At 41.4% G+C, this 8,683-nt stretch overlaps 1 non-coding gene across 1 annotated transcript; it reads left to right on the top strand.

The window, feature by feature from the left end:
- Positions 1 to 4,280: 4,280 nt before the first annotated feature.
- LOC125105776 (U6 spliceosomal RNA) lies at positions 4,281 to 4,389 on the top strand. The gene has a single exon (XR_007129041.1). It is a non-coding gene; the product is annotated as a U6 spliceosomal RNA (small nuclear RNA).
- Positions 4,390 to 8,683: the final 4,294 nt, after the last annotated feature.

The raw sequence follows: 8,683 nt of genomic DNA, 5'->3' as shown, positions 1-8,683 counted from the left end.
TGCTCCAAGAGGTGTCTAACACTGAGATTATCAAACTGTGTAATCTTTGCCAATCTGACATGTGACAAATGGTGCCTCACTCTTGGTTAATTTGCATTTCCTGATTGTTAAAGAAGTGGAACATCCTTTCAAAAATGTGCAGGCCATTTGAATTTCCCCTTCTGCTCTTGACATTATTTTCCTTTCCATGGTTTGACTTTTCAGCATTATTTTTTATATTGTTTTCTGTGTTGCAAACGTTTCCTAGTGTCAGTTGTATCTCATACTCTATTCTTAATTTTTTTTTTTTTTTGGCATGAAATTTCTTTTTAGGATTTTTCGCATAGCGAAATTTCAATTTTTGAGATTCTTATTTTTACTTTGTTGTACATTTTGTTTAAGAAAGTCTTCTTAATTACAAAGTCACAAAACATTCTCCCATTGGACTTCCAGGTGTATTTTTAAATGATTGGGTATTTATTCCTTCTTGAATTTATTTTTCTCTCTGGTAGGAAGCAGAGTACTAATTACATTGCACATTTTTTTTTCTTTATAATGGGTAACCATTTCTCCCAAGCCATACATTAAATTGTTACTCGTTTCCCCTGCTGTATTAATTAAGGGTTAAATGCTAACTATTGTAATAATCCTTGTTTCTCTTTGACTTACAAAATCCAGTTTCTACTCACAATTCGATGTAGGTTGGTTTGCTTACCCCGAAGCACTCCCCCATGCAAAGTCACCGAGATCTGGTTCATTCCATTTTGAACTTCCGCCATCTACAAATCCTTCCCTTCCAGTCCTGCAGGGTAATGAAAACATGAATAATCACTTGGCATATTCTAGGGACCAGACCTGGAAAGGCCACATGTCACTTTCATCTATACCCCATTAACTCCTGCTTGGACACAAGGAATAAAGGAGAATGTTGACTTCCTGTGTGCCTAGGAGAAAAGTGAAATGATTTGACGATTATCTGGCAGTGTTCCTGCCACATCCACCAACTGGTCATCCTTCTTCTACCACACGCTAAGTTCTGTTGAGGCAGGCACGTGTTTCTGCTCTCATTGTTATGATCCAATGATGTGTTTAGCATTTATCAGATAATACTCTGTCATTTTAATTTCCATCTTGATACCTCATAGAGAAAATTCATCCATACTTACAATTTATTTTTATTTTAGTTTTTGAATTTATATTTTCTATTTTGCACATTTACTCATCCATATGAAATTTTAAGTCAATATCCTAAAAAGTGCAACCAGGCTTTTGATCTGATTGCATGAAAGTATCCATTTATAGATTAAATGGGAGATAACTAATAATTCAATATTAAAAAGCTATTGCTTTTTAATATTCAATCTTCTATATTCAACGTCATGATTTTGGTGGTGGTTACTCAGTTTTGTGCATCTTCTTAAAAATTAACAGTTCACATTCTTAAATAGTGAATTTTAATAAAGCTGACCAAAGAGTTGAACACTCAGCTCATTTATTTTTATTTTTGTTTAAGATTTTATTTATAAGCCTTCTCTATATGCAGTGTGGGACTTGAACTTAGAAACCTGAGATCAAGAGTCACACATTCCACTGACTGAGCCAGCCAGGCGCCCCTTAGCTCATTCATTTTCAACCTTCCTTGCTTTCTAATAAATGCTTTACAATGTACATTTCCTTCTGAATACCAGTTTAGCTGAATCCCTCAAGACTTTTCTTTTCCTCTTTTTTTTTTTTTTAAGATTTTATTTATTTATTTGATGGACAGAGATCACAAGTAGGCAGAGAGGCAGGCAGAGAGAGAGGAAGGGAAGCAGGCTCCCTGCTGAGCAGAGAGCCCGATGTGGGGCTCGATCCCAGGACCCTGGGATCATGACCCGAGCTGAAGGCAGAGACTTTAACCCACTGAGTCACCCCGGCGCCCCCCTCAAGACTTTTCTTAAAGAATGCAAACATACCAATGAACTTCTGATGTCCCCATCACCCAGATTCAGCAGTTTTCAAGATTTTACCATATTTACTTCGTCGAGTCCTCTGTGTTTGTCTGAAGTGAAATCATTTAAAACAAACCTTAGACATATCCTTTCACTTCTATGTAATTCAATATGTATTTCTTAAAAACAGGAATCATTTTTTACATAAGCAAGAGGCCACCGTGGTGTGTCACTGTATGTATAGTTGCTTTAAATAAAGAATCAAATCTTAGTCCCTCTTTTTAACAGGGGGTGCAACCTGCTTTGGTTTTTTGTACACGATATGTATTCAGACTTACAGAAGCCACAGGATCTTACTTCTTATTACCCGCTATTACTTTTTTTTTTCAAGTCTTGTGTTAGGCATTTTTTATGGCTGTTCTTATATCTCAATACCCACATTTAACTTTTCCTGCTGAAAAAGCCTTAATTTATCCTTGCTCTCTCCTTGTCCTTGAAGAAGACTCTAGTCTGCTTTTACTTTCACTCACTCTCCTCTGTTTCTGTGCTACTGTTTCCTGAAATTTAGCCTCAGCTTATTATTAAATGCGCAACGCTCCCATTGAACAGTAATTATCAGCCCTGGTTCTGCGACACCACAGCAGCAGAAGCTGTCTTAGACGACCTATATTTGACGGAGTAGCCGGATTAACCAGAGCTCTCCAGGTGCTTTGTCCAATATATGCAGACTGGCGACCCGCGTAGTTGAGTAAGGCCACTGCGTGGTGGGTCTCTGCTCTCCTGTTCCCACCAGGTCATTAAATGCAGGCGAGACACATAGAAAGGAATGAAACCTCCTGTAAAATATTAGGAAGAGCCTACATTCAGATTTATAGTCAAATTAATTTTCCCCTCTAATGAAAAGAAATTCAAGTAAAGAAAAAAATACTGACAGTGAAAAGTAGGTGTGATCTGGGTGAGAAACAACATGTAGAAATAGGTTCAGCTGAGGCACATACAGGATAAAGGCCTTAACCCAGAAAGCTGACAGATGAATCTTTTTTAGGTAAAATGCTTACGTGAAAATAAGTTTATTTCAAATAAAAGTAAACCATGGGGCACTGGGTGGCTCAGTCGGTTGCACATCGGACTCTTGGTTCTGGCTTAGATCATGATCTCAGGGTCATGAGATCGAGCCCCATGTCAGGCTCTGCCCTCAGCGGGGAGTCTGCTTGAGGCTTTTTCTCTCTGTTCCTCCCCCGCCTCAGATAAATAAATAAATCTTTAAAAGCAATTTAAAAAAAGAAAAAGAAAGTAAAACCTTGTGGTATTGACACATTATTATTATTCCTTTTTTTTTTTTGCCTATCGATCTTAAATCTGTAGCTACGAAAACTTCTGCTTTTTATTATCCTTCTGTTCCTGCCAATAATTGTAATTTATCATATATTTATTATATTATATTATATTATATTATTATAATTTATCACCTATTTCTTTGTCCTCTGTTATTTCTTCTATTTTTGTATCTTGTCTTTTGCTATTGCACTTTCTGTATCTTGCTTCTAGATAATACTCATTAAGATTTTCTGTATATGAAAGTTCTTTTGGAAACCTCCCTTTTTCCTGACCTCCCCCACCTCTGCATCAGCTGCCTCTCACCACCCTGTGCAGCAGCTCCCTCTGCCCACGGGTCCTGTCCCTGTGCTTTAATAAAATCACCATTTTACACCTCCCCCCAAATTCTGTTTATTTATGTATTTTTTTGTGAGATTCTGGGGGTGGTGTGTTCTCTAAGACCTCACATGTGAGCTAAACGTCTGTAGACCACCTTTGTTTCCACTACCACATGACCAAGTGTGGACTCAGTCTGAGTGTGCATTCTGCTTGAGAAACTCACATTTGTTCAAATCATCCCACATCCCCAGCACCTACAGTTCCTTTCCCACTACCTTGCAAAGAACTGAAATCCCTAAACTTCTCATAGATGGACAAAATACACTGTAATCTCAGAGGAGTCTTAGTATAAAAGAAGGACATTGTGCATATGCAAGTGTGTACATACTTGCCTCAAAATTTACAGGATATAAAATAATAGGATGTATTCCATTGCCACACTCCTACCCTATATTGGATAATATGAAAAAAAAATAGTGTCCTATTTTCTTTAGTAAATTATTTTAGAAGTGAGGTAAAAGTCAACTGTGGGGACTCATCAGAGCACTGCATGAGGGTGATTGTTTTTTTTTTTTTTCCAACTCAAAATTCACGGACACAGGTACACAAACTCAATAAAGCAAGCTAAACATGTTTTTTAATCCTAATTATTTAGTAAATGTGGGAAATGATTTCCAAGGGGAAAGGTAAATCCTTTAAAACTACATGAAAGTAGTGCTCGCATTGGCAGCTCATATACTAAAAAACTGGGACAATACAGAGAAGATTAACATGGCCCCTGAGCAAGGGTGACACGCAAATTTGTGAAGTGTTCCATTAAAAAAATAAATAAATAAATAAAAAATAAATAAATAAAACGACACGAAAGTAAACTTCAAAAATAAGAGAGCAGTAAGGATAAGAAATGAAAAGATACAATTCAGAACTTTTTTCTTTTTTTAAGCAAGTGAAAATTAGGAGGATTTGAGGGGTGTTAAAACATTTATGTTATTATAAAACGCGTCTGCTGTTTCAGGGTCTGTTTCATAGCTATTGGTGTATTATATCTAAGTCTTGAAATCCGAGCCTACTGAAAGCATATCTGAAAAAGAAGGAAGGAAGGAATGAAGGAAGGGAGGGAGGGAGGGCAAGGGGAGGAAGGAAAGGGCAGAGGGAGAGAGGAAGGGAGGAAGGAAGGAGGATAGTAGGAAAGAAGGAGGGAAGGAAGGAAGGAATGATGGGCTTTAAAACATTAAATAAATAAAGAAGAAATAAAATCATCCCATCAGTCGTTGCAGAGAGGACTTTGACTTACATCTTCCCACTGGGTTATTTTAAAGAGAGGCACAAAGCTAGCTCGCGGAAAGGAGTTCATTTCTTTTTAAATTTTTTCTTCTTAACCTTTAGCATTCTGACTCTATTGTCTTTTTTTAAAATTTTATTTATTTGACAGAGAGAAATCACAACTAGGCAGAGAGGCAGGCAGAGAGAGAGGAGGAAACAGGCTCCCTGTGGAGCAGAAAGCCCGATGGCGGGGCTCGATCCCAGGACCCTGAGCTGAAGGCAGAGGCTTTAACCCACTGAGCCACCCAGGCACCCCTGACTCTATTGTCTTAATTTTACTGCCCATTGTACCCTCAAACCATCGCCCATGTGCCATCTTGCCCCTGTGGAAGGAGAATAAAGGTCCCCAGATGTGTCCACCTCCTAATCCGTGAAGCTGGTGAGTAAGCATGCTACCTCACACGGCAAAAGGGACTGCGCGCATGTGGCTAAATTAAGAATCTCAGATGGGGAGGCTATCCTGCATTACCTGTGGACAGCAGTCTTTATAAGAGAGGTGGTATGACACCGGAAGCAGGTCAGAGGTCAGAGTGAGGCCATCTCCAGAAGGGGACCTTGCATCAAGGAATGTGGGCAGCCTCTAGAAGTTGGCCTTAGTAGTACCTTAGTAGTAGTACCTCAGTAGTACCTTAGTAGTACCTTAATAGTACCTTAGAGCCTGCAGAAGAAATGTGGTCCTATGACACCATGATTTCAGGACTTCGACCTCCAGAACTCTTAGAAAATAAATTTGCATTGTTTTAAGCCCCCACATTTGTAGGAATTTGTTACAGCAGCCACAGGGCACTTGCACATGTGCTCCCTCCAGATTTCCTCCCTGGCTGTTCTCTCCACTGTCTCGAAATTTATCCATGAAGTCTATAAGGCCCTGAGACTTAGAAGGAGTGTCTCTCTGGCTTTCCAAGTTTTGTTGTTGGGCAAACCAGAGTGTTCATTTTTCAGACAAGGCCCGTCTGTGTAAATAACAGTTAATTGTCTGAGTCAGGCCCCAACCAAAGAGCCTCCCAGAGCAGAATGAACGTAGCCTCCAGTGTCCACCTGCCATCCCATTTCCCAGGAAGGGCATATGGACATTTTCCTAACACAGACCTTGTGGTCTGCACTCCTCCCTAGCACTTTTTAATGGCCTTCAACTGTGCTTCTCATCAATGGCTTCTGGACTCCCTCCCCAGCCTTGCCCCTTATTTGTCTGCCCTGGACATCCCTCACCACCCCCCCAACCCTCTATGTTCCAAATGTAGGTCCCCATGCATCCAGGCATACTCCTTCCTTTTGTTCTTGATGAGGCCAATTCCCTCCACCTGGGGACTCTTCCTCCTCTCCCTTAATCCCTTCTCATCCTTACCTTTTCCCAGGAACCCTCCCTGACATCCACTGACTGAAATAACTTCAAGATTGCCTCCTCTTTCCTCCTCAGGCTCCCACTCCCAATACCGGACACTCATTCCCAGCACTGATCCCATTTTTTAAAACTACCTGTTCAATGATCTGTCCTTCCTAATAGCCTGTCCCTTCCTAGGACAGTGGTTTTCAAAGTGGGGTCCTCCTGCCAGCAGCATCAGAATCACCACGTGACTTCCTGGAATAGTTAGCGATCAGGTGATACCCTTGACCCGGACTGAAATACTTTGGGGTGGGGACTAACAGTCTTTGTTTTGACAAGCCCTCTAGGTGATTCTGACAGATGCTAACTTTGACAACCACTGTCTTAGAGGATGAGTACCAGTTGTGCCTTATTCATCTGGGAATATCAAACACATGGTTAGTGTTTAGTAAGTACTTATGGAATTAATGCAGTGACTTTAGATCAGAGGGTAGGTTGAGTGACATCAGAATTGTGCATATGATATCTAGTTAAGCCCCACAAAAATCTTCAGCAGAAAATATTATTTTTGTGTTACATGTGGGGAAAATAATGCTCCGGCAGACTTGCCTGAAGTTTTTGACGTTGTATTATAAGCCAAAATTAACAAAAAATGTTCTTATAAATGAAGGGCATGAAACTGGGTCTGGCTGATTCTGTAGCTGCTTTCCCATCTCCACACCACGAAACCCTCAGATACTTTCATTTGATGGCTGTCAACCTTTGTGCCCATTTGAATCACCTGGGGGAACTTCAGGCAAACCAAATAAACACGCAAAGTCGGGACTCAATGCCTGAGCTTCTCAGCAAACTGGTCTGGGGTGGGGTATTAGCATCAGTGTTCTTGAAAGTCAGATTGCATTGCGGAACCAGGGTTGAGGACTCCTGCTTGGTTGGATCCGAGCTGCCCTAGCCTAGCCACGGGACAGGGCAAGGGTGACCTTCTCCACAACTGGGCACCAGTTGTGCCCACAGTGAATGCTGACCATCACCCAGCTTCCTCTCCTGACCTGTGGCCTCTCATTTCAGCGCAACCTGGGCATTGTTCCATTTCCCTGGTGTCGGCAATTCATGCTGTCCCTGATTGACAAGTGATCTTGACATCCTTTCATGGCAACACTTAGGAATTCCCTGGGGTAAGGCTGTGATGTGTGTCCTAACTGCATAGACCATGACTGCGGGTAAGAGCCCCTCCCCTCCCTCAGTCCCCAGGCTCTGTCTTCCTCTCTTGATCAGCCTTCTGCTGGGGAAAGGGAAGTGGGCAGATGGAAACTCTGAAGTGCTTGAAAACAGTGCATACCATTCTTGCTCCCGGCTCAGCGCTGAGTGCACAGTAATTGCTCACAGACAGGGGGCGTCGTCGGGTTCGGAACATGAACCTCAGTATGTGACAGAGCCTAGACTTTGAGGCAAGTGTCTTGGTCAAAGTTGAATACTCACATTCCATTAACGTCTCTTACAAATTACTTGTCTAATTAAGTGCCTGCTTATTAAAGATCCAATCTGTCACTGCATGGGTGTTACCCGACTACATTCCCGTTTCTTCTTTGCTTTGTCCAGATGTTGTTTACTAAAATGCATTTCTTCAAAAGTCTGCTTTGCTGTCCCGTCCCTGAAGCCAGTGAGACGTGAGCAGCTCAGCTAGCTGAGGGCCACTCAGGACATAATTGCCGTTGGGTGGCTGGAGTGGAATGGCTTGTTTGTTTTCCTACGCTGGACAAGACGATCGTTATTCATGTAAAACCATAGAAGGAGTTCTCTCTCTATCAATTGATCTGTCTGTTCTCTGTTTGGACAAAAGGCAAATGAAAAACTGCTAGTCTTTGAGATAAGTAGTTCCTCATACCCTGGCACAAGCCAAGGGTGTGCAACGATCATTACTAGCAACGAAAAGGGTGGGTTCTTGCTATCACCCTGTTGGGACAGGGCACAGGTAGTTCAGTCCTGGAGGCTTATTATGTGAAGAAGGTTTTTTGTTTGTTTGTTTGTTTTTGTTTTTTCTAATGTGCAAGAAGTTTAAAAGATGGGAGTAATGAAAATAACTGCCATTGTGTACTCCATTTTCTTGCAATCTTTTAAAAGGGGTCTGGTTAAGTTCACAGAAGGGATTACCATCAGGCGTTTGCATGCATCCCTCCTTCTCATTCTGATCCAGAAGGGGCTTCTCTCCTTAAACATAGCTCCACACAAGGACTCCATCTTCCGTCTCCATCCAAGTGGCTCTTTTTCTTCCTTCCCATCTCTCCCAGATCTGTCAGCCCTTCAAATGTAGACATACCCCTCTTTACTTTCAACTGGAAAGAAGCCTCCTGAAGGGAGGAGGACACTGGAGGGCTAGTTACTGGATTCTGTGTGTGGCTATAATGGGGGTAGGATTGATATCTGTGGCTTGTCTCCAATTAATAATATCTATCCTATAAAATACACCATT

Source organism: Lutra lutra, chromosome 7 (assembly GCF_902655055.1).
Source record: "Lutra lutra chromosome 7, mLutLut1.2, whole genome shotgun sequence".
In the NCBI taxonomy this organism is placed as follows: domain Eukaryota; kingdom Metazoa; phylum Chordata; class Mammalia; order Carnivora; family Mustelidae; genus Lutra; species Lutra lutra.
This window is presented reverse-complemented; position numbering and strand designations above follow the sequence as displayed.